At 44.4% G+C, this 25,896-nt stretch overlaps 1 long non-coding RNA gene across 2 annotated transcripts in view; it reads left to right on the plus strand.

Moving 5' to 3' along the window:
- Positions 1 to 25,896, plus strand: part of LOC110257721 — a 197,577-nt gene that overhangs the window by 132,680 nt on the left and 39,001 nt on the right. Inside the window, exons 3-4 of one of the 2 annotated variants that reach the window (XR_002340647.1) lie at positions 542 to 672; positions 2,591 to 4,593. This is a non-coding gene — a long non-coding RNA (uncharacterized LOC110257721). The remainder of the gene's footprint in view (positions 1 to 541; positions 673 to 2,590; positions 4,594 to 25,896) is intronic. The other variant, XR_002340648.1, reaches the window with a different exon arrangement.

The following is a 25,896-nucleotide window of genomic DNA, read 5'->3' on the forward strand; positions in this document are numbered from 1 at the left end:
AAAAATATCAAGGGGAAGGAAATCAGCCTTTTAAGACAACATGCACACAACACTTCCTTTGTAAAGAACCACTGGATCAGCAAATGTTAGAGAATTTCGGTCTTTAAGGGAGGGAATCTGGCACCATAATCTGAATTATGCTGAAAACAATGTGGCTGATCATTATTCCTAACTGGACCAAAACCCCCTGAAGAACAAGAGTACCATTTATTGATCATGATACAGAACACGCGACAGTTTCTTTAAACTTCCTGTTTTTGGGGAGTTCCCATCATGGCTCAGTGGTTAACAGACCCGACTAGCATCCACAAGGACGCGGGTTTGACCCCTGGCCTTGCTTAGTGGGTTAAGGATCCGGCATTGCTGTGAGCTGTGGTGTAGGTCGCAGATGCGGCTTGGATCCCGCGTTGCTGTGGCTGTGGTGTAGGCCGGCAGCTACAGCTCCGATTCGACCCCTAGCCTGGGAACCTCCATCTGCCGTGGGTGCGGCCCTAAAAAGGCAAAAAATAAAAATAAAAATAAAAAACTTCGTGTTTTGCAGGTGAGGGGCCTAAGACCTCATGACAAGGTGTGTAAATGGGGGAGCCAGATGAAAGCCAGGTCCTTTGACTCCTAAGCATGAACTTCACCCAGGGCTCATATTTAGAAGATTGACCATCCAAGCACCGCAAGGTAAGAGCAATCGTGACAGAACGACCCTGGAGCTGGGTCCCCCAGACGGGCCCTGAAGGTCTGCACGTCACTGCTTGACCACCCCGCCTGGTGCACACAAGCTGAGTATGGACTTTGTTAATGGCTGGTCTGCTCTGGGGCCTCCTTTCCCCTCAGTTCTGCCTCCACGTGTCACAGCAAAAACATGGAAGTTTATTTCCAGCCCAAACTCACTAAAAGTGAAGGCGAAACCAGATTGTCTGTTCCCTCTAGCATTTTTGTAGACAGACACATTTGAAATAGAAGCGCACACGTGGGATTTTGAAAGCTGCCTGGGAACAGTGAGTGCTGGTCAGAGGTTCCTCTAGAAAGAGGAACTCAAGCTTCTGTCTTGCATCTTGAAAAGGGGGTGGAGATGGGGGTAGGATTTGGCTGTGTGTGTGTGCGTGTGGGAACTGGTGTTTTTGTTTCGTGTACAATTGCAAGATTATTATGTAAACTCGAAAGGGTCATAGGGCCGCCATCCTCCAGCCTGGCTGGTTAATTTGTGTTGAGTGCAGATTTGAGGAAGAAAGGCGTCTGTGTAGCTTCAGACTGGGGGACAGGCTGGCTGAAGGATATAAAGCAGTGCCTCTCAATCCTAGAGGCACCTTCCAGGGACTCTGAGAATTGGTGTGGGATGTGGCCCCGCACTGGGATTAAAAACTCCCCCAGGGAGTTCCCGTTGTGGCTCAGCAGGTTAAGAACCTGAGCAGTATCCATGAGGATGCGAGTTCAATCCCTGGTCTCGCTGAGTGGGTTAAGGATCCGGCGTTGCCATCAGCTGCAGTGTAGGTCACAGACACAGCTTGGATCTGGCATCGCTGTGGCCATGGCTGTGGCATAGGCCTGCAACTGCAGCTCTGATTGGTTCCCTACCCTGGGAACTTCCATATGCTGCAGGTGCAGCCCTGAAAAGAAAAAAAAAAAAAAAATTCCCCAGGATCGCATCCTGCAGCCTGGGCTGGGACTCACTGACCTGGAAGGTTAGCAGAACCTTTCCAGCAGGGCCCATAGCTAGGGTAGATTTCCACTTTGGCCGCTTACTGGTTGGGTTGAGCAAATGACCAGATTAACCCAGTTCATTCTCCCCGTAAGCCACCCAAGCACTGGCCTCACTTCCCCCTCTGCACGGAGGGAACTGCACTTTTTTTCTCTGTGACTTGCCCCCTCTGTGTTGCCTCCTCGGTGTGCCTTCGAAGGGAAAATTAATGATGTCACCACTCTCCTCTCAGTTTTATCCTCCCAGAAAAGATAATAGCCCCTGTTTCCCTTGGCGGTGGTTCAGGGACCACTAGCTACTATTTTTGTGGCTGTCCTGCGGGGCTTGGGGGTGGGGTAGCTGATGGATTTGCAGGGACGTGGCTAAAGCAGCATTCAGTGGAGAAAACGTAGAGGGACAGTAGCAAGTGTGCCGTGAACCACTGTTGCCTGTCGTGTTCTGACATGACTGTGTCAGACCTTGAAGGGGGCCCCACACCCTCGTAAAGAAGCCCAGACCCCTGCAGGTATGAAGGGTTCTGATATAATTGTCATATGACAGAGCACAACCTTCCTGGTTACAGTGAAGCTGGTATATGTGAAAACGCTTCAATTACTAAAGCAGTTTACAAAGGAAGATGTCACTATGAAAAAAAAAAAAAAAGTGTAGCCAACCAGCAAATCTCGCCACCCCCCTGGGAAAAAAAAAAAAGTCACTATGATAACGATCCTGTGTTTTCCCACCTGCCATATTCTTCTGCATCGTTAATGTGGCTCCATGGTGGGATTTTCTGGGGCCCTTTCCTATCTCATATAGTACCTGACTTCTCAGACTCCAATGAGCATGCCAGTTACCCCTGCAAATTCTGACTCAGTAGGTCTGAGTGGGGCCTGAGATTCTGCATTTCTGCTTTGTCAGCATCCCAGGTGATTGTGAAGCATCCTCTGTTAAGAAGGTCTCCAGCATTTTTGCTCCGTCTCTGGGCACACATCAGAGCCATCAAGCATGGCCATCTTTCCCTGGGGCGCTGCCCTCTGATTCGGGCTGCCAGCTGAAATACGTGTCTCTCAAACATACGGAGCTTGAAGTGACTCCTTGTTTATTTGAAAAACAAATGTAACTGGGCTTCTGGCTGAATCGGGCCACTGTGAGGCCTCTTCCCACTTCTCATTTGCCTCCACCCATCTCTTGTGGGGGGGGGTTGAAAACCACTCGAGGGAGTGCCTGTTGTGACTCAGTGGTAAGGAACCCGACTAGCATCCATGAAGACTCGGGTTTGATCCTTGGCCTCGCTCAGTGGGTTAAGGATCTGGCGTGGCTGTGGCTGGCAGCTGCAGCTCCAATTGAAGACTTACATATGCGTGGACATGGCTCTGGAAAGAAAGAAAGAAAGAGAAAGAAAGAAAGAAGGAAGGAAGGAAGGAAGGAAGGAAAGAAAGAAAGAAAGAAAGAAAGAGAAAGGAAAGAGCTTGAAATTACAGAGCTGTGAAGAATAAAAAATCCTCGTTCTTGTATTTTTTTCCTAATGGCTACACCCATGGTATATGGAAGTTCCTGGGCCAGCGACAGAATCCCAGGTGCATCTGTGACCTACGCCACAGCTGCAACAATGCCGGATTCTTAACGCACTGCACCAGGCTGGGGACAGAACCAGTGCCTCTACAGAAACAAGCCAGGTCCTCACCCACTGTGCCACAGTGGGGTCTCCCCTCTAGTCTTTTCTACCTGGACTTGCCTCCCCATAGCTTCTGCTCCTGTCTCTACTCTGAGCAAGCCCCACTCGTCTCCCCCGAGTTCTGAGACTCTGAGACCCCGGTGCCTTGGCTGGACTATCTCGGGCTGGACCTCAAACCTCGCATGCTCAAAACAGGATTCTGGCCTGATCCACCCTGTGCTCTGTCTCTCCCTCTGTTCCACCAGTTTCTCCTCCAAAGTCCTCCATCTCGGGATGTGGCACTGAGGGCCGCAGCCCAAGAGCCATTTGCAGGGCTGATCTTTGCCACACAGCCCCTTTCCGGTCCTTCACCGGGTCCATTTCCATTGCCAACATTCCCTTTGAGGCCATCATTTGCTCTTGGCTGGACCAGTGCCGTGGACTTGGCTCCTGTCAAATCTTTTCTTGTTTCCGTGCTCCCCACTCTCCACACTGCAGCTGGGGACCTCCTCCCGGCAGCAGCCAGATCGAATCACCGACCGCCTCCCTCCTTGGTTCACGCTCTCAAAGCCTTGCAGTAGTTCCCTGCTGGAATTATTGGCTGGAAGCTGGGAGTTCAGCAACAAAGGCTCTGAACTGGGGCGATTTTGCCCGCCCTCACCCCCTGGAAATTGGCAGTGTTTGGAGACCTTCTTGGTTGTCACCACTAGGGGCGCTACTGGCATCTAATGTGTAGAGACCTGGGATGCGGCTTGACACCCCGCAATGTACAGGAGAGCACCCACCAACGGCAAACAAAGTCCAGTCCTGAATGTCAATCATGAGAAGGATGAGAAACCCCGGCCGGAAGGATCCTAGCGTTTAAGAGGAAAGCGCAAGGGACGCTGCCTCCAGCTCAACTGGAAAGTTCTGGAGCCGACAGCCGCCCCTCCACATTAGTGAACGCCTTCATTCAGCTGCCAGCTGCTGCCCGCATCTGGACGGAGAGACACAGCACAGAGCAGCTCGGCTGGGAGCCTGCGCGCTGCTCCCAAGGAAGCCTGGGTTCTTCGAGTTTACATCACCTCCAGCAGGTTCGACCCCGAGCAAGGAATAAAACAACTAAAAACCAGAGCCGTGTGCGCTGGGGGGTTGTCGTCCCGAAGGTCCCAGGGGATGGCAGAGGAAAGCCTTGCACCATCAGGCTGCACATGGCTGCCCCAGAGTTTGCAGGCAACAAAGGCCTCTGATTTATTCCCCCAAGTTGGTAGCTTGAAGTGAAACCAAGGTAAGAAAGTTCCCTTGGGTGTCTCTTGAGAATTAAAGGATGATGTAGGCCACGTGTTTTGATCTCTCACAAAAACTATGAAATGTTTTTTTTTCTGTTCAGACGTCTTTGCCAGGGACATTTCAACAAATTAACAAGGGCTCTGGTTGAATATGTGTGTGTATGTGTTCCCACCTAAAATGCAAAAACAACTGTTGTTCTTTTTGCTTCATTAGGCTAAACAGACTTGATAGAAGGCTGGCCTTTCCTGCTACTGAGTAATCCCTTGTAATAGGAATGCAGCTGCCCAAGAACTAATAGTTGCTAATTATCTCCCTCACCTAGCTCTCCATTTAACCATTTTTAACTCGGGTTTCCCCTCGGGTGGGTAGGAAACACTGGCTGACCAGAGGGGCCCCCAATGCCCTGTCACTTGATAGGCAAAGCCCAAACCTATCTTTATCCGCCAGGTTTTAGGAGCCCCACAGTGGGAAATAGACAAAGCCAAAAGCCGGGGCACAGGGCGAAGATGGGGGCACAGATTGGGCAGAAGACTGCATGGGAGCCACAAAGTGAATGCTTGTCTGGCCACTGTCAAGGCCACTGCGTGCAGCACACAGTTCACTGCTGTAACCGAACCCAAGTTTGGCCGCTCGCCGCTCATTAGCCAATACATCGAGAGGCCACGTGTCAGTAGAAAGGAAAGATGCTTTCATCAGAAAGCTGGCGATCTCAGGAGTTGTTGGGCTCGTGTCTGGAGGCCAACTGCTCAGCCATGACAGTTTTTAAAGGGAAAAATGAGGGGGAAGAATCTCGGTGAGTCATCGAGGCAGGAGGCTGGATTATGCACCGTTCTCCAGTGTGTGCACACCGGCTGACCCTCTCTGCAGATGGTATCTTGCCCACATGAGCTCTTGGAGGGGGGGTGGAATGTTGAAAACGATAGTGTCTGTGCTAGTCACGCCCCACTGCCCTTCACAATCACCCGGAGAACATTTAAAAAGCCCTGATGCCTGGGGAAGGCCACGGGCAATGAGACTTTTTGAAAATTTCCCAATGACTCCCCTGGACAGGGAGGGTTGAGAACCACTGCCCGAGAGTAGGATTTCTCCACCTCAGCGCTGGCGATGTTGCAGGTGGAGTCACTCTTTGCTGTGGGGGCTTTCCTGTGTGTTGTAGGAAGTTTAGCTGTGTCCCCGGGCCATACCCACTAGATGCCATTAGCCCTCCCCACCCTAGTGGTGACAAGCGCTGATTTCAGCCACCACCTTGGAGAATCACTGTCAAAGGCACTGCATGCAGAATGTAGTTCCCTGCTGTAACTGAACCCAAGTTTGGCCACTTGCCGCTCATTAGCCAGTACTTTGAGAGCCAAGTGTCAGTAGAGAGGAAAGCTGGCGGTCTTGGGAGTTGTTGGCCTCCTGTCCAGAGACCAACTCCAGAGCTTCTGTTCAGCCATGACCGTTTCTAGAAGGAAAAATGAGAGGGAACCATCTCAGGGAATCATCCAGGCAGGAAGTCGGATTCTGCATCAGTCACCATTGTGTGCACACCGGCTGACTCTCTGTTCAGATGTTGTCTTGCCCACATCAGCTGCTTGCAGGATTGCTAAGGGAGGTGCCGGGGCTAGAAAGCTTCTCATTCCCTCTTCATTCTTAACTTCTTTTAATCTAGGGAAAGGACCAACGGGATAGGCAAGGCGTGGCGTGCATTCAGGAGAGCCTAAGTCGGGAGTTCAGTGAAATCGCATTCCTATATTTAGGTTCTTTTAAGGCTAGAGGGGGACAGAAGTGGACAAAGAGAAAAGGGGGAAAAGAGCTGCTTTCAGTTCCCCCTGCTAAACATCATTCTGTTTCTATGCGGTTAGGGGTGAAGGTCTGTCTTCTGTGACTTCTCCATGCTGACACAGGGCACCATGTGCTCAGACTGGTAGGTGTCGACATGGGTCTGTAGCATCTCTTTGCTGACCGTTTTGGTTACCTGCTTACACAGATGGGCTGCCGAGCTACACTTATTTTGATGCCCACGAAGATAGAGATTATTGCAAGCAATAGTGTTCAATCCATTCTTTTGAGGCCGTTTCTTGAAATTGTGCACACCACTCCGTTAGCTGGAAGTTCTTCGCTGTCCATCCCCAGCTGTCTCTTCCAGACCCCTCCGCCTCCTTTGTATAGCTCATCACTTCGGAGGAGAGACCACCTCACGTCTCTACCTCCAAGCCTTTGCTCATGTTTTCTTTGCCATGAAACCCCTTTGTCTTAGTTCTTCCCTTGGAAAACTCACAAGTCATCTTCAGGTTCAGTTCAAATGTCCCTCCAACCCCCCACCCACCCACCCACCGCAGGCCTCTGGATTCCAACCAATCCTTGTTGGCCCACAGCAGTGACTACCTTTCTGTCACATACTTGTCACCTTTTCTCCTAAGTGGTTGTTTCCTCTGCCAAATGCAGAGCTCATCAAGGTCAAGGAGTGGCTTTATTCCTCTTTGTGTCACCAGAGGCTAGCACGACGAGGACACTCACATTTCAAGGGGAACAATTCATCAACTAGCTGATGAATGGAATGCCATGACCAGACACACTTCACGCCGCCGCAGAATTCCAGCACCCCACACCTCCATGAAATCACTGGCATCTCTTGGGGGAAATAACATCATCGGCCTTTTATTTACTGAGCAGAATGAGCATATCTGGGGGCTAGATCATTACTGGGATCGAAGATAAATTCACTTAAAGGTTATATCTGTCATGGGTGCGGCTCTAAAAAGCAATAAATAAATAAAATGAGTTACATCTGATGGGTTGATCGTCACAAAGAATAAGAAAAAATAAAGAGGAAATTTATTGTTCTCTTATGTGGATTTCATCTCTTAGGTCAGTTAAAGAAAACTATCTCAAGAGAAAGAACTTTTTTTTTTTTTTTTTTTTAGAGCCACACCCGCAGCCTATGAAAGTTCCCAGCCTAGGGGTCGAATTGGGGCTACAGCTGCCGACCTACACCACGGCCACAGCAGCGCCAGATCCGAGCCACGTCTGCGACCTACAGCACAGCTCATGGCAACACCGGATCCTTAACGCACTGAGCGGGGCCAGGGATGGAACCTGCAGCCTCATGGATACTAGTTGGGTTTGTTACTGCTGAGCCACGACAGGAATTCCAAGAGAAACAACACTTAAGTGAAGAAGAAAACATAATTTTGGTAAGAATCAAGGAGAGAAAGAACACTGTGTTTTGAAATTTTGATTCTTTTTTTTGTCTTTTTGCCTTTTCTAGTTTGTCTGGGTACCAAACCCAGGATTGCATCTTACTCTCCCTTCCTCTTTCCCTCGGTGCCTAACGCAGTGCGCAGCACAGAAATGGTGCTCAGCTCAACCACTTCCTCCGGGAAGCCTTCCTTGACTCCCCTGGGACTGGTTTGATCCCTCCATTATGATCCCACAGCACCAGGCACACCATTTCATCATGCACTTACCGCGTTGTATTATATACCGGCTCCTGGATGTGACTGTGTTTTCTCCTGAGGTCAGAAACTATGTCTTCTTTGCGTCCTCATGGCCCATTAGAGCATCTGGCACCACAAATAAGTCTTTGATAAATAAATACATCTTGGGCAGCAGGCTGTCCAGGATTTAATGGAGAACAACCATCTGTCTTTGCGTTAGTAAACAGTATCAGTGGGAACTTGGAGAATTTGGAATGCAAAGTGGGGAAATGTTTTAAGGATAAATTTATCGAGATTTAAAAAAAAACAAACAAGCAAAAAAAAAAACTTTGGTGTTACATGACCTGAATGAAGACATAGCAATCATTAAACAATTCTAGAAAGTAGAGACAATTCTAGAAAAAGAATCCTTGCAAGATTGCTTTTAAACCTGTTGATTTTGATGCAATGAAGAAATACTGAGGACTTAGTAGAAGCAAATAAGCATGCCAAGAGAGAAAAGAAAAAACACTTCTGCCAGTTAACGTTTCCTAATTCTATGACCTGATGATTCTGAACACCTACATAAGGTATTTTTAAACCTTGGCAGTCAGGCTGGATAGATTTCCCTGAAAAACCAGGCACTGTGGAGTGAGAATGTGCATGGCGTTCTTTCGTCCAAGTTTCCATACAAACCAGTGCCCCACTGGGTCGTTTTGAGATTGAAGCCATTGGTTTATGGCCTCTTCGCAGAGTGGACTGGACGATCGTGTGCCACTTGGCACTTTGCAGGGGGCAGGATCGTTCTGTTTTATGATCTGTCTGTTTTTCTAGTGCCGGATGGTTAATTGCCTTTCTTAAGCGCATGCACCCTCCCAGAAAGGGTGAGAGGAAAGGACCCTGGAAAGAGAGCCTCCCCCAGCGCAGGCTGAGCTGCTGGACACTCGGTGGGCTTGGTGACTGGGCCTGAAAGCCTTTTCAGACACACAAAACCCCTGGCTTCTCCATTAGCATATCAGAGGTGGTGCAGTGGTGGGAAACGCTGCAGGCGACAAAGGACACAGTTCAGGGACATTACCTCATTGGTGCTTACAAAAGCAGAAAAAATGATAAGCAGGCCAGGCCTGCAGTGACAGACAGATGTTGCCCTATTTTCTTGAGTGACCAAGGTCTATCTGCCCCCACCTCCTGAACTTGATCTGGAACCAAGCCTGCCCAACCCTCTCCAAAGGCACAAGTCTTAGACCAGGATACAAGGAAGAGGCTCGTCCCAGTTAGAACCTCTCTCTGGCTAAAATGGAGATAGCTTTAACTTCACAATGAACTTGAATTTTAAATGAAGTTCAATTGAAAACGAAGAAGGAAGTTCCCATTGTGGCTCAGTGGGTTGTGAACCTGACTAGTACCTATGAGGATGTGAGTTCCATTCCTGGCCTCGCTCAGTGGGTTAAGGATCTGGCATTGCCGTGAGCTGTAGTGTAGGTCACCAGTGCAGCTCGGATCTGGTGGCTGTGGTGTAGGCTGGCAGCTGTGGCTCCGATTCGCCCCCTAGCCTGGGAACTTCCATATGCCGAGGATGGGGCCCTAAAAAGGAAAAAAAAAAAAGGTGAAGAATCTTTGACCTCAGTCAGAACTGGAAGGGATTTGCCATTTTTTTCCGACTTGAAAACCTAATTGGAAACATAATTGGATAATAAACAGGAGGGGTCGGCGGGCGCTTCCTAATATCATCCCAAGGCCTCGCCTCAGGAAGCAGCCTTCTTTGTGTTTTATACTGAAAGGGAGAAAAGGCGTTCAGAGTGAAAGGAACTTCACGTTCTCATTGTCCTGAGTGCTCTCCCTTCTCTGAAGTGTGAGGCTGGTGTTCTGGGCTCTATGGCAGTGCCTCTCAACCAGGGCTCCAGTGCCCACTGGACACTGGGCAGCATCCGGAGACATCTTTGGCTGTCCCAGGTAAGGGGTGTGTGTGCTGCTGGCATCTCGTGGGTAGAGGCCAGGGAGGCTGCCACTCATCCTGCAGCCTCCCGACAACAAAGAGCTATTTGGCTCAAAATGTCATTCCCGGAGTTCCCGTTGTGGCTCGGTGGATTAAGAACCTGACTGGCATCCATGAGGACTCGGGTTTGATCCTTGGCCTCGCACGGTGGGTTAAGGATCCGTTATTGCCATGAACTGCAGGGTAGGTCACAGACCCAGCTTGGATCCGGCATGGCTGTGGCTGTGGCTGTGGCTGTGGCTGTGGCTGTGGTGGAGGCCGGCAGTTGCAACTCCAATTTGACCCCTAGCCTGGGAACTTCCATGTGCTGCAAGTGCAGCCCTAAAAAGACCAAAAAAAAAAAACCCCAAAAAACCCCCCAAAAAAACCAACAAAAAATAAGTTATTCATGCCGAGGCTAAGAAACTCTGCTCTATAACCTCTGTGAAAATGATTTCCAAATTCTTATCAAGATAAATTGCTGCTGATAAATGGGCACCTAGAGAAAGAAATATCCCCATGCTTGATCTATTAATTGAGAATATTGAACAGTTTTTGACAAAGAAGCAGAGCCCCAATTTATAATTTCTCATCTTTGGATGCATCACTGAAAGATGTGATCTAAGCAGTGGGTGTGAAGTTTTAGAAAATTGTATATTGAGCACAGAGCGGTAAAAATTTTCCTGCACACAGTAATTTGACTTTCTTACAGACAACCACCTGTCTTTTACTTCATGCTCAGCTGAATCTTAAACATACTCCAAGTGGCATAAAATGTGAAGAATTCGTCCTCCTCACTTGGAGAGATTTATAACCTCTTAGAAAACGACACACTAGGGTGTAATATACATTGTTCAAACACACATATATGTACAATCAAATTTGCATTTAAAATCACATGTTGTAGTAGGTTTGTGTTATTGAATTACCACGTGTTCCTGGCTCACGATGTTTTCAGCTCCATATTTACATTTAGAATATTTGTAATCCTATACATACATGTCCATTTGCATATATAATGGAGATAGATGTAAAGAAAAACATGCACTGCTTTCCTTAGATGGCATTGTTCTCTAGCTGCACGTTGAACAAACCACTCCAGATCCCAAACTCTCAAGATTAGTGTTGATCGCTGGTTGTGGATTGGTCCACAATTTAGGTGACCACCGTCTTCACAGAGTAAAGTGGATTTTACATGTAGGAAAACAATCGCAGATGAGTACAATGGACTTTAGAAAGAGAAACATAAAATGGAGACCAAATTGAATTGCCTTGGTCCATCTTCTCTTCTCTTCCACTCTACAAAATAGGGAATTTTTTCTCTAAAAGTTCTTAATTCAAATTACTCTATTACAGAATCAGAGTTATGCTGTCTGGTGAAGATATTTCCCCATTTGTGAAAATAGCTTTACTTTCTGTAAAACATAGTGTCATGTCTTCTAACGCGGTGGTTCATATTAGAACCACTTGAGCCTTGAAAGCATACGCCTTCCTTAGGCTCCGCTCAGACTGGAACAGAGTATCTGAAGATGGCATTGAAAGAAAACAGCACACACAGGCACACAAACACGCACACACATCAGGCGATTCTACCACGCGGCCAATGGCAGGAAGTCGGCTAGAAATCCAGTCTGAAGCATAGACCCTCTAAAGCAAGTGAATTGGAAGGTCAACTGGGAAAATACTGTCCCAAAGAGATAGCAGGGACAGTTCTCTGTCTTAGTCTAGGGCATGGGGAGGAGGAATTGTCCAGGAGAGGGTACTGGTATGTAATGACTTAGCAATGATTCTCTCTCTCTTTTTTTTTTCTTTTGGTCTTTTTTTTAGGGTCTCACCTGTGGCATAGGGAGGTTCCCAGGCTAGAGGTCCAATCAGAGCTGCAGTTTCTGGCCTGTGCCACAGCCAGAGCAACACTGGATCCATAACACACTGAGCAAGGCCAGGGATTGAACCCGCATTCTCACGGATACATTCATTACTGCTGAGCCACAACGGGAACTCCAGGAATGATTCATTTTTAAATGGCCTTTCTGAGGGATGAGCGCAGTCTCTCTCTTGAGAACTGAGAACAGCAGTATATGTAGTCTACTGCAAGGAATGCTGGAGCCCAGGGGTTGGGCTCAGTTCTGGCTCTTTCCCCAACCAGAAGTGAGTGAGCCCTAGGAAAAGCCCCATGATTCTCTCCAGTCTTGGTTTACTCACCTACACAACGAGGAGGCTCCGGTGATTTCTTGTGTTGCATTCAATTTAGAGGAAGAAAAAACCAAAAATCAGGAATGATAATTATGAATTTAGAAAGAAAGTGAAAAATTTAACATTTGATATTTTCCATACATTTATAAAGCCCCCTCTGGCAAAATAATCGAGACAATAAAATTTATAAAGGAATTTTTGGCAGTTCGTAATTAAGACATAGATTTCTTCATATCCCCCAAAATGACCCTAGCATTTTGGCTGTAAAATAGTTCTATAACTAAATACATCTTAAGCCGAAGATCAGCACATTTTTCTGTAAAGGAGCAGATAGTAAATATTTTAGGCTTTGAGGAACAGGCTACAGAAAATCTCTGGTGTATCATCTTTTAAAAATCATTTTAAAATGTGAGAAATAGGAGTTCCCGTCATGGCACAGTGGAAACGAATCCAGCTAGGAATCATGAGGTTGCGGGTTCGATCCCTGGCCTCGCTCAGTGGGTTAAGGATCCGATGTTGCCATGAGCCGTGATGTAGATTACAGACATGGCTCGGATCCCACGTTGCTGTGGCTCTGGTGTACGCCGGTGGCTACAGCTCTGATTTGACCCCTAGCCTGGGAACCTCCATGTGCTGCAGGTGCGGCCCTAAAAAGACAAAAGACAAAAAAATAATAAAATAAATAAAATACGAAAAATAGGTGAAGGGTGGTATATGCTGACCCTGCTTTAAACAAAGTGTCTATTTACATAAAAAAAAATGGCTTGCTTTTACATAACAATGACAGCCCCCCAAATCTGCTGGAAGCCATTGTCTCATGCTGTTAGATGGAGAGATTGAACCTGGGCAACCAAGGAGCCTAACGAAGGTGTTTTCAGTCATGTCCTACTGGGGACAGCCATCCTTCTGCAGGGTGACCAGCTTGTCCTGGTTTGCCCTGCTCCTGTCTGGCATTTGCCTGGTTTTAGCACTGCAGGTCCGTTGGTTGCTGTGCATATGGAAGTCGGGGCTAGGTTTCTTTCCAGGGCAATCTAAGATCAAACAGAAAGGTAGAAAGCTTGAAATGGAAATGCTTTCAGGAGCTTTAACATGTGAACAATAGGCAAAGACCCTAGCTGGAAAACTTGAAAGGGAAACTTATGAGAGAATATTTTGTCCTTTTTTTTTTCTTTTGGACTGAGCTCACCAGTGCCGAAATCCACCTTTCCATGGACAGCCCCAATCCAACAGGCCAAAGATGGGGGAACCGCTCTTTCCCGGGTGTGTGTGTTGTTTTGTAGTACAAGTTTATACATCCTCTGGATGTGATCAGTGCTTGACTTTATGATGAAACACAACCCAACCTTATTACTCAAAAGTGACAGAGTTTAGAATTACTTCCTGGGCTTGTCTGAAGACGAGACGTGGCATGAAACTCGCTGTGAGCTTATCTATGAATAGAAAGGTTACTACTAGGGACTGCTTTGGAAAGGGCCAGAAATAAAAGAGGGAACAATTTTCTCAACATGCTTTTGCTATTTCCTTTATTATCCATCATTTGAATCTTGGAGACTGCAAGCTCAAAAGGCTATTTTCTCTTCGGAACATCTGTTGAAATGAGGTACACCACCAGCAGGGAGGCTTTGCTATGACCACATCTTTTCCAGTTGTGCTTTATAAAAACAGGAACCCTTGTCAAAACATAAATATTAAAAAGCAGCTATGATGGCTGGAAAGAGGGGGCCATTGAATAAATCCAAATGGAAGACATTATTTAGGACTTCTTGCAGTATTCTTTCATTGTTACCAATTGATTCCACTTATAAGCCTGTGTTTGAAACTATGGTTGTGTCTTTATGACGTGTCCTCTTTGGGTCATAAAGGCATCTCTTTAAAATCTGAGCTTTAAGTCAGCTGGGCATCAAAAGCTCCTGCTTCCTCTGAACCTGTGGCTGTGGGTAGTTCTGTTTAGAATCTACTTCAGCAGGACCAGTGAAGCTGGAAAATAACCACCCATGTCTCTAACTGATAGTCCTTCTCCTTCCATGGTATAAAATCAAGGGAGGAGGGAAGACCCTTTTAGGGAGTGGCTTGATGTCTTGCTACAAGAAACCCAATGATGAGTGTCTTTCCCTCAGCGGAAACAAACTTGCCTTTGCTGGAAGGAGAGAGGGGTGAGGCACTATGACCTCCAACTAGGAAAGTTCAGAGTGGTTCAGGTGATGATAGACAAGGAGAAAAGGGGGGAGGTTCCGTCGTGGCTCAGTGGTTAATGATTCCGACTAGGAACCGTGAGGGTTCGAGTTCGATCCCTGGCCTTGCTCAGCGGGTTAAGGATCCAGCGTTGCTGTGAGTGTGGTGTAGGTTGCAGATGCGGCTCAGATCCCGAGTTGCTGTGGCGGTGGTGTAGGCCAGTGGCTACAGCTCCGATTGGACCCCTAGCCTGGGAACCTCCATATGCTGAGAGAGCGGCCCAAGAAATGGCAAAAAGACAAAAAAAAAAAAAAAAAAAAAAAAGATAAGGAGAAAAGGACCAGGGCTGCCCTGAGCATGGCCATGGGTGGTTCACAAAGTGGAATTTTAAGGAAGTATTACAGAACTGCTTCAGCAACTCTCCATGTGTGTAAATATGTAGTAACACAAATACACATGTATTATTTGTATCTCTTATTTCCTACTCACCTGTCCTCATTCCCTCAAATCCAGATTACAAATGGACCTCAACCGTCCTATGTCACTTAGCGACAAGTTAGGAAGCTCTTGGTCATCTTTCATAGCATTTTAATGTCTCGACTGCAATTCCACTGGATGTATGCAGGTTAAATTTTTTCTAAGTTATTTTCTGAGTTGCACCTAAAGGCAGGAACTTCTTTGTCCTAATGGCCTATGTAGATAGATGAGGACTTACCCTGCTCCCTTACAGAGTTTTCCATTGAACAATGGCTGAAATCGAGCCCCCTCCAAAACCAACCTTGAGGCCTGAGGGCCTACTCTCCTGGGCCCTCTGAGCCTTCTGCTGCCCCCATGGGTCCCACCTGTGGCGAAATGTTTTTCACATGAGGGTCTATTCCATGGCTTTTTACTACTCTCTGTTAACGGTGTCTATCCTGCTGCTGTCTGCTCCTACATTCACCCAAGGCCTCAGCTCCCTCTTTTTTGTACTGTCTTGTTAGATTAGTTCTCAAACCACAGTCTCTCAGCTCAAGCCCTCCCTTCTCTACTCTGCTCTCTGATGCTGGGGCTGGAACTCTGCCTATGTCATCGCCCCCTTGCCCTCTGCCTCCCTGTTTGGCTCTGCGGAGAAGGGGGGTACTAGAAGGAGGTGGAAGCATAGAGGGTAGGACAGGACTTCTTCCCCTTTGCTTGCTGTCCTGTCCATGTCATCCCAGCCCTGCTTCCGTGCCCTGACCGCAGTTGCTTCTAGTAACAACTGGTTCCAATTTCCAGTGTTATTCTTCATCTCTTTCAAATTATTGGCTCCAGCCAACTGGTAGCTGCTACCCCAGAGGGCTGGGTCCCTCCTCTGTAAGCCATTGCACATAGGGTTTAGGTTCTGATCACGCCAATTTATTCCATTTGTTCCCATAGGCCTAGGAGTGGTGTAGAGGCAGATGGCAAGTGCCAAGCTCCCGTTCACAGGCCCTATACCAAGGGGTCTGCCCAAGGCTTCCCTTTGATCTCTGCTTAGAAAAAGCAACCCCCCTGCTGTAAAACTCCAACAAAGAGCAGGACGTTCCTACCACTGATTCCATCCTCATGAGGATAATCTGTGTCTTCTTCAGGGTCGGTCTGCTTTCCATTCTGACTCTTAGGAGAGAGTTGGCCCCTCTGCAGAGGGCACCACATTAGCTGATCAGAGAGCTTCTAAACAAACCCTCAGATTCCTCATTTTAGCCCCCCATGAGTCACTTCCTAGATATACTTACATTCTTAAAAGTAAAATGGAACTTAAAAATGACCTATCATCTAGTCTAACCTTTCTTTTTAGGGAGGATCTGTATCCTCTGTGTTTTTTAAAATGAAAAAAAAAAGTTGATGGAATAGAGAATTCATAGACTACTAATTTCCCTCTGCCTGATGTTGTGAAATAGCCAGAGTATTCAAAGGAGATATTATAAAATGCATTTAGATTTTATTTTGATCTTTAACGTGGGTCTACACATCTTCAAGCATGAGGTTACAGTCTCAACCAGTGCCAGCTTTGGCAGCATGTACAAAATGCTTTTATGGAAAAGCACGAAAGCAATTTTCCCATAATTATTCAGTACCTGTCATTCCTGAAAATTGTCATTGCAGTGAAATAGAACGTTCCTAAATCATGATCAAGGGAGGCAATGTTCCCTGAGAAGAAGCACGAAATGCCAGTGGGGGATGCAGCATATAATCTGAATATCTCGAATATAAAACGAACATACTGCTAGGGCATAGGAAGCCAACATTTTCTAGTTGTTCAGAATACTTTACAATATTTTGATCCCTCGTGTATCAGTGATCACATTCTAATGTGTGCCCATTTAACCCTCTCTGTGTTCTAGCTTTGATATATGGCTGTCATTCTCACCAGTATAAAAACAACCATGCTTAAAAACCAACTTTAAAAAGCACTTTAAACAATGAACTCTTTCTTTTCCCTTTAAATGTCACACAGCAGCCAGAGTTGAAAGGCAGGGGTGGTTCTCTCATTCTGCTTGAAGGTCCTCAATCCGTTCAGAAAGTGAGTGCTTTGATTATCTGCTCGTTTTCTATTGCTACAAGACCAACTACCAACAGTCTTAGTTTAAACCAGCGAACATTTATTATTTCAGCATTTCTGTGGATTGGGGATTCAAAAGCATCTTAGCTGGGTGGTGGCTCACAGACTTTGAGGGGGTTGCAATCAAGCTATTGACCAGGGCTACCATCATCTGAAGATTTGACTGGGGCTGACAGATCGGTTTACAGGCTCACCCATGTAGTTATTGGCATGCCTTGGTTCCTAGTGGGCTGCTGGCCAGAGCCTTCAGGTCCCCATAGCCTACTCAAGATAGAGCGGTTTGCTTCCCTCAGAACAAGCAAGCTTTCAACTCTTGGATATATACCCAGAAGTAGGGTTATTGGATCATATGGTAGTTCTATATTGAATTTTTTGAGGAATTGTCGTATTCTTTTCCACAGTGATTGATGGCACCATTTTACAATCCCATCAACAGTGCACAAGGGTCCTAATTGTTCTACATCCTCACCAGTACTTGCTATTTTCTGGTTTGTTCGTTTATATTTGCCATCATAATGGGCATGAGGTAGTGTCTCATTGTGCTTTTGATCCGCATTTCTCTAATGGTGAGTGATGTTGAGGCTCTTTTCATATGCCTGTTGGCCATTTATATGTGTTCTTTGGAGAAATATCTATTCAAGTCCTTTGGCCATTTTTAAATCATGTTATTTGGGTTTGTTGTTGTTGCTGTTGAGTTGTAGGAATTCTTTATGTATTTTAGATATTTTTTCCTTATCAGATATGTGATTTGCAAATATTTTTTCACTCCATACATTGCCTTTTCACTCTGTTGATTGTGTCCTTTAATGTACAGAAGTTTTTCAGTTGGATATAGTTCCATTTGTCTATTATTACTTTTGTTTGCTGTACTTTTAGTATTATGTCCAAGAAATCATTGTCAAATCCAAAGTCATGACGCTCTGCCTTCTGTTTTCTTCTGGGAATTTCATAGTTTTGAGTCTTAAGTTTAGGTCTTTAATCTATTTTGAGTTAACTCTTGTATATGGTATAAAATAATGGTTCATCTTCATTCTATTGCACATGGATATCCAGTTTTCCCAACACCATTAGTTAAAGAGACTGTCCTTCCTCCATCAGTTCATTTTGGCACTCATGTCAAAGGTCATTTGAGAATATATATGTACATTTATTTCTGGACTCTCTAGCCCGTTCCATTGGTCTTTACACTGGTCATTATGGTAGTACCACGCTGTTTGGATTACCATGGCTTTAAAATACATTTTGAAATCAGAAAGTGTGAGACTTCCAAACTTTACTCTTCTTTTTCAAAATTGTTTTGGATTTTTTTCCTTAATTTCCTGTTCAGACTGTTCATCATCAGTGTATAGAAACACTTGGGTATGTTGATTTTGTATTCTGCAACTTTGCTAAATCATTATTAGTCCTATTGTTTTTTGGGGTGGAATCTTTAGAGTTTTTCATGTAAGATCATGTCATCTGCAAACAAACATAATTTTACTTCTTCCCTTCCAATTTGGAATACTTGCATTTCTTTTTCTTACCTAATTGCTCTGGCTGAGACTTCCAATAGTATTTCGAATAAAAGTGGTGAGAGCAAGTATTCTTATCTTGTTCATGATCTTGGAGGAAATGCTTTCAATCTTTCACCAGTGAGTATGATGTTAGCAGTGGGGTTTTCAGATATGGATTTTATTATGTAGAGGTAGTTTCCTTCTATTCCTAGTATGTTGTTTTTACCATGAAAGGGTATTAGATCTTGACAAATGCTTTTTCTGCATCATTTGAAATGCTCATATGGGGGTTTTGGGGTTTTTTTTGTTTTGTTTTGTTTTGTTTTTTTTGGTCCTTCCTTCTGTTAATGTGTTATACTCATGCTGATTAATTTTCATATGTTGAACCACTCTTACATTCCAGGAATCAATCCCACTTAGTCATGGTATATAATCTTTTTAATGTGCTGTTGAATTGGGTTTGCTGGTATTTTATTGAAGGTTTTTTTTTTAGTATGACCTCATCTTAGCTAATTACTTCTTCAGTGATCCTATTTCTAAATAAGGTCACATTCTGAAGTACTGTGTGTTAAGACTTCAACATTTAAAACCCCAGATATTTCCACCAAAAGTGTCCACATACTTTATTTATTTTGAGTTCTTCAGTCCCAGAGAATTGCTTTTCACTGGTTTCAGAGGTCCTTTGAAAGCAAACCATTTGTATCATTCTTTTGCTATTTCTCTTCTGTGGAAACCTGCCGCATTTGTACAGTGAGTTCATTTTTAATTCAAGAAAATAAAGAAAATAAATGATTGGTATGTAGGTCAGTTCCTAGTTCTGCCTTGGTTAGAAAACAAAGGATCAAGGCTCAGCTAGAACTTGCATAGTTCAATTATTTCTTAAAATGGCCTTTGTACAGATACTCGTGTACATTTCAACTGCGCTCTTTCCCTGTGACCTAGAGAAAAAAAATCCCAATTTATTATGTCTTAGAAGAATCTTATTTGAGGCTTTTGAGACTCTTCTGACCTCACTCATCCAGCTTGCTTCCTCTGCAAAGACATGGATTATTTTAAAATGAACTTCATATGGTTATTTAAGAGAATGTGTTTTTCTGCCAGCCAGATGATTAGTGTCAGAGTTTTAGCATATTGTTGAGACTTTAGGACATAATCTCTCAAAACATTGACAAACATATAGGCTCTTTGGCACTTCATGGTACCTTTCTCTTTAGGAAGTTTCCCTGGTGCACTGACCTCTCTCCCACACCAGCCTGGAGCTCTGACTAATTCCTCCAGCTTGAAGACCATTCTCATGCACCTTACTGATTGGAAGCCTTCTACCCAAAGCTTCTCCTCGTTGGAAATAAAGTTGCCAATGTAGGAACATTTTTCATCTTTAAAATTAAAATTGGAACACAGCTCTGGGTAGAAGAGTAACATTTTTAACTAACACAACATCAAGTCACACATGATACAGATGAATCACTTTATGGCGTTTGCTATATTTGACAGACAGAGCAAGATGTTCAGAAAAATTAGGCACTGGCTTTGAGCATCTGTCCATGTAAATCTATTTCTTGAAAAATGTTCATATCCAACCTTCTTTTGGGATATTGGGGAATAACACAATGACATTTACACAAACAAATACCGGATTTTCTTCTGAATCAGGAAGGTTATAACGTTTATTTTAAAGAGTCTTTTTTCTTTCAGCTAACAAACATTTATTCAGTATTTGTTATTTTCTAGCATTGTATTGGTTTCTGGGGACAGATGGGTCAAAGGATAAAATACACTTTCTTTCTTTAAAGGAGACTTCTTATTTAGAGTATTTTGCCTAGTAGGTTACTGGAGCCAGCTTACACTGGCCCATAAAAACTGAATGTTTAAAACTTTGAAATGTTGTGAGTTAACTGACATCATGTTGGTAGCTTGGAATTGGCCATGATGGAGGTATTTACACCATGGGAATCAGCAAATCTATAAAGCAGGACTTTTACCAGCATACCATTGATTTTATCTTTTCTTTTAAAAACAAACTGTCAAGCTAATCAACAATATGCATGAAATGCCTACCATGTCCTTTTTAAGATGGTGTACCACCCCCTCCCCTCCACAAAAGACACTTTCTTTCCATGGTTCCCATGGAGCCAAAAAGGGAACATCAAGCAAAAGAGTATAACATGAACCATGAGGACAAGAGGACTCCAAAGAGAGAGAAAGGACTGGGCACATGTACTGCAGAAACATCATGAAAATGTTGGATTCTGAGCTGGGCTATGAAGAACTTGTAGAAAAGGAAGATGGCTGGTTGAGCAGAGAGAAGGTCATGGAGAAGCAGGAAGCACTTAGAGGAAAAAAATCTCCTGTGAATCTGCAAAGTATGGAAGGAAAGTGTGTGGTGCTGTGGAGACAGCTAGCAGGTGTTGGGCAGTGCCATTTGCAAAGTCTTTCTTAGACATCATCTCATTCTGATCTTCAAGTCGGATAGACTGGGCAATGGAGTTGCCCAAGAATGGGGGCGAGGCCGCCGCATAGGCCTGTGTTTGGAACACAACATTTGTCTTTGAACCCTTGTTCACCACTTTCTCCACTGTACCCTGTTGACTTGGCTGGTCTGCTTTGTAAAGCAAGTGACACCAAAAATAAATAAATAAATAAATAAATAAATAGCAACGAAAAAGACTTTCATATAAGTAACATATTCAACACGTCTTGATTTACTTTAAATGTGCAGATACGATGTTCTGGTGGCTTTGAATGATGGTAAAGCCTAACTTCTAAGTATAATTGCTTTCAAGAGTTCAGATACGAGTTCCCTACAAGGCGGCCACAGCTTTGTTGCATTCAACCCCAACTCTTGACAGGAAACAGAATTATAACCAGGCTCGATTTCTAAGAAAAAGAAAACACAGAACAAGTTGAAAAAAAAAAAAAATAGTGCTATCTAAACTATGAGGGCTGAATTCTTAGGTCCCCTGAAAGCCAGCTTTTCTAAAAGAAATATTTTTGTTCTTTTCCCTGTACCATACACTAATCCTGAGGGGGGATAAACAAGAGCTGAATTTTTGAGTTTAAAATTTTCCAGGAACCTGAATTTCACAAACATAGCTTTGAGTGAAAGAAGCCAGACACAAATGCAATACTTAGGATTTTGTGTCTATAAAGTTGGAAAAACCAGGCAAAACTAACTGTGCTATTAGAAGTCAGCTTGGTGGTGATCCTTGGTACATTGGGAGGCATGGGGACAGGAAGGGGTTGCCGGAGATACTCTAGGGTGTAATGATGTTCCGTTTCTCCATCTGGGTGCTATTTACCCAGGTATATTCATTCTATTAAAACTCATTGAGCTTCCACATCTAAAACTTGTATATTTTTCCTTATGTATGTCATACTTTGATTTTTTTTTTTAAGTATTTAAATATTTCTTGGATCCTTAAACAGGATAGAGGTAGAACCACAAAGACTATTTGATGCAAGAAAAATGCTGGATGATAAGAGAGTGAAGCATAAGGAGTCTGGCTGAGCAGATGTTGGGGCGGAGCTGTCCTAGGAGGTGGGGTGGGAAGAAGGCCATATAAAGAGGAGCTCTGGGCCCTCTAGCCCTCCCAAGGAAGATTAGGTCCAGTAGGCGGCCCAAGATGGCAGATGATCTGTACTATTACAATACAATAGATAATGCCAGGATCTGGTCCACTTGTGGGGCCATTTTCCCATAATTAAGCTGATACTTGACCTTGGTGGTCTTCATTCAGAAGGAAACGGTTCTAGGCAAAGGCCATGCTCATACAGGCAAAGTACAATGTTCAATTTTTAGTCGCTCGACAAATAGGATACAATTTAAAAAGCATGGCATATGGCCCCCTGAATTCTACTCACTGATTACTTGTCTTCATAATTTTAGCAGTATTCAGAATCATGGGATTTTTGAGCAAAAAGAGGTGTGGAATTTAAGGAACATGCTATCTTGTCTCCCTTTTAGGTTTCCTAAGCCTATACTTGTATCAAGTTAGATCATCAGAAAGTTCTGGACCATGTGAGGTTGGTCTCTTACCTCCTTGAAGCAGGAGTCTGATATTTTACTGTTCTTCAGAGAATACTAGTGGTCTGATGAAGCCCACAGGACCCTGCTCAGAATAATATTTAAATGTATAAAGAAAATGCATGGGGCTTAAAGAAAACCACTTATACTAAAATTCATTTATCAAAGACTTCACTCTAGCAACATACATGCTTCTTAACTAAAGCAGTACAAACAAGAGCTTCCTAAGGTCTAATGCAACTGTAACTTCAAAGTAGCAAGGAGAATGAAATTTTGAGATAGCTGTAACAACTGTGTCATGATAACAACATATCTGATTTCTACTGATAGAAATGTCTACTTTAAAGTTACATTAAAGTTAAAATTCTGACATATGAGAAAGTCAGCTAGCTTGGGAAAGATAAGCTATACCACTCACAGTTCATTTTCCTCCACCAACTCAACCTCCTTCAAATACACACACAAACGCACACCACAAATTGGATTATTCCAGGATCTGAACATTTTGAAAGAAATTTGTGTTCAAGATTAAGAGTTTACCTTGAGGTTGGAGGAAGAAAAGAAAACCAGGATGAGCTCTTTGTTAAGCTCTTTGTCGTATGTCCACATGTTGGAAAACTCTGGCAAATAACAAGCATAAGATCTAGAACTAGCTTGTACTGTAATTAGGGATTTACAGTTATGCGGGAGAGACTGGTCTCCAAGCAGACATGTATCACCTTGAAAAAACAGTCAATGAAGAATAACCTTTGGTGTGCTGGAATAAGCCACACCCATGTGCTGTCACTGAAGGACACGTGGGAGTGTCAATCACTGCTCATCTCTAGGCAACAGCAAATTTCCTCTCATTTTCTTATCTTCTCACACTACCACTTCCATTTCAGTGAGATTTTTTTTTCTTGTATTGATTTCAATTTTAAAACTATTAGAAGAATAATATATTCATTATTTTTAAAGATGTTAGAGTGACAGGAAAAGTCTTATTCTGATTCAATTCATCATAGTGCTGCATGATATATAACAAATCTCTTTGCTAGATTGGAAAGGGGCCTCACATAGCAACCAAGAAAGAAGACAGATGAACTGCATGATAATTTTCTTTGCGCTTATTTAGCAAAATGCCATGGGTGTGATTTTCTTCACAGTTCAAATTGAGAGTGACCGTGACAATGGATGACTCCACTTCAGAGGCAAGGCCATCCTTAAATGTGTTCTCCATTCTTCTGCCTCCATGAAAATGACAGTGACAGTAAGTGACTCTTCCTTAGAGGCACAACCGTACTTAATTGTTCCCTCCATTCTTCTGCCTCTCCGTCTGAAGCAGACACTGCATAGATCATTTGTAGTGGCTTTGAGGGAGAGGTAATCATCAAAGTCAGGTCCTTAAAACTTTTGGATCCAAACATCCACCCTAGCCACTCAGCAAGGGTACAGGATGACCTTCAAAACCTTTAAAATGCACCCCCTCCCACCATACACCCACACCCTGGGGCCAAGGATTGAAATAGCTGTTAGAGTTCCCTTGAGAAGTTCATGACTCCACGGTAGGCATTTTAACAATTCGATCAAAGAACAGATGAGAATTTTTCTACCACTTCCTCCTCCTGTTCGATTTAACCCTATATTCCATATATTATACAAATCTCTGGGATCTCATGAGACTTGCGCCCAGGTAATTGGCACATTTGAAATCAAAAGAACTTAATACAGAAATAAGCTCCTTCTCCTGTCCTTCATTTCTGTACAAGGCATAGTTTTTTAAAAGGGCTTTCTCGTCTTCATTTGAGAGTGAAGCATGGTATAAAAGCATGCAGGAGATTTGATTCTTTTGACAAATGGTCTCTCCATTTTCTCGGATCTCATCTTGCTCAAAAGCTGCTGCTCAAGTGCTTCTGAAGAAATGCTCTCCCCTGCCTGTGAAGTACAGCTTAACCTTATCAGCCTGGACTCAACAGCATCTGTGATTGGGCTTCTGACTCATCCCCCCTCACCCTCGCCCATCATACCTTACACACCAACAATATTCATTAAGAGCAACATCCTCAGAACTCCATGTTCTCTCTTCTCTTTAGACCTTCACACATTTCTCAAGATGACTTCCCTGATTTGTGTGCCTGAGAAACTCCATTCATCCTTCAAATCTTAGCTCAAAACCTTTCCGGCCTATCACTCCCCCTCGCCCCACCCCCACCCTGTGCTCCAATTTAGAAGCAAGGAGTCCATCTGCAAGGGACCTCAACTTTGGCTGGGCTGCACATCCTGGGTTCATTACATCAGAATCTCTAGAGATGAGACTCAGGCATCAGCGCTTTTTAAAGACTCCCCAAGTGATTCCAGTGTTTGAGGACCGCTGTTTTTTTCCTCCCCAAACTGAACATTCCAGACAGGCAGTGACCCTGCTGTTATCCTTATAAACTTAGTGCCTAGTCCAAAATTAAGAAATATATATAGCCTGGGCAGTAGCTTTTCTTCAAAATGTTTTTAATCACTCATGAATTCTTTAGAAAATAACTCCAGGAAATAGCAAAAATTGCTTAATTCAAATCAACCTACTTTAATATTTTACCAGCAAATTTAATTTGTATATTTCTGAATAAATCCACCTTTTCCAAACCACCTCCCGTCACTCCCAGAGAAGGAAGGGGACTATCCTTCCAAAGTTGCTATTTTTTTTTTATTTTTATTTTTTTGTCTTTTTGTCTTTTGTTGTTGTTGTTGTTGCTATTTCTTGGGCCGCTCCCGCGGCATATGGAGGTTCCCAGGCTAGGGGTCGAATCGGAGCTGTAGCCAACGGCCTACGCCAGAGCCACAGCAACGCGGGATCCGAGCCGCGTCTGCAACCTACACCACAGCTCACGGCACGCCAGATCGTCAACCCACTGAGCAAGGGCAGGGACCGAACCCGCAACCTCATGGTTCCTAGTCGGATTCGTTAACCACTGCGCCACGACGGGAACTCCTATTTTTTATTTTTATTTTTTTGTCTTTTTGTCTTTTGTTGTTGTTGTTGTTGCTATTTCTTGGGCCGCTCCCGCGGCATATGGAGGTTCCCAGGCTAGGGGTCGAATCGGAGCTGTAGCCAACGGCCTACGCCAGAGCCACAGCAACGCGGGATCCGAGCCGCGTCTGCAACCTACACCACAGCTCACGGCACGCCAGATCGTCAACCCACTGAGCAAGGGCAGGGACCGAACCCGCAACCTCATGGTTCCTAGTCGGATTCGTTAACCACTGCGCCACGACGGGAACTCCTATTTTTTATTTTTATTTTTTTGTCTTTTTGTCTTTTGTTGTTGTTGTTGTTGCTATTTCTTGGGCCGCTCCCCAAAGTTGCTATTTTTTTTAATGTGGTTTGACATATCTTATTCGTTTAGCACAATCAGAACAAATATGATAAGAAATAAAAATAGGGAGTTCCTGCTGCGGTGCAGCAGAAACGAATCCAACTAGTATCCATGAGGATACAGGTTTGATCCCTGGCCTCAC

This window comes from Sus scrofa, chromosome X, assembly GCF_000003025.6.
Source record: "Sus scrofa isolate TJ Tabasco breed Duroc chromosome X, Sscrofa11.1, whole genome shotgun sequence".
NCBI lineage: Eukaryota > Metazoa > Chordata > Mammalia > Artiodactyla > Suidae > Sus > Sus scrofa.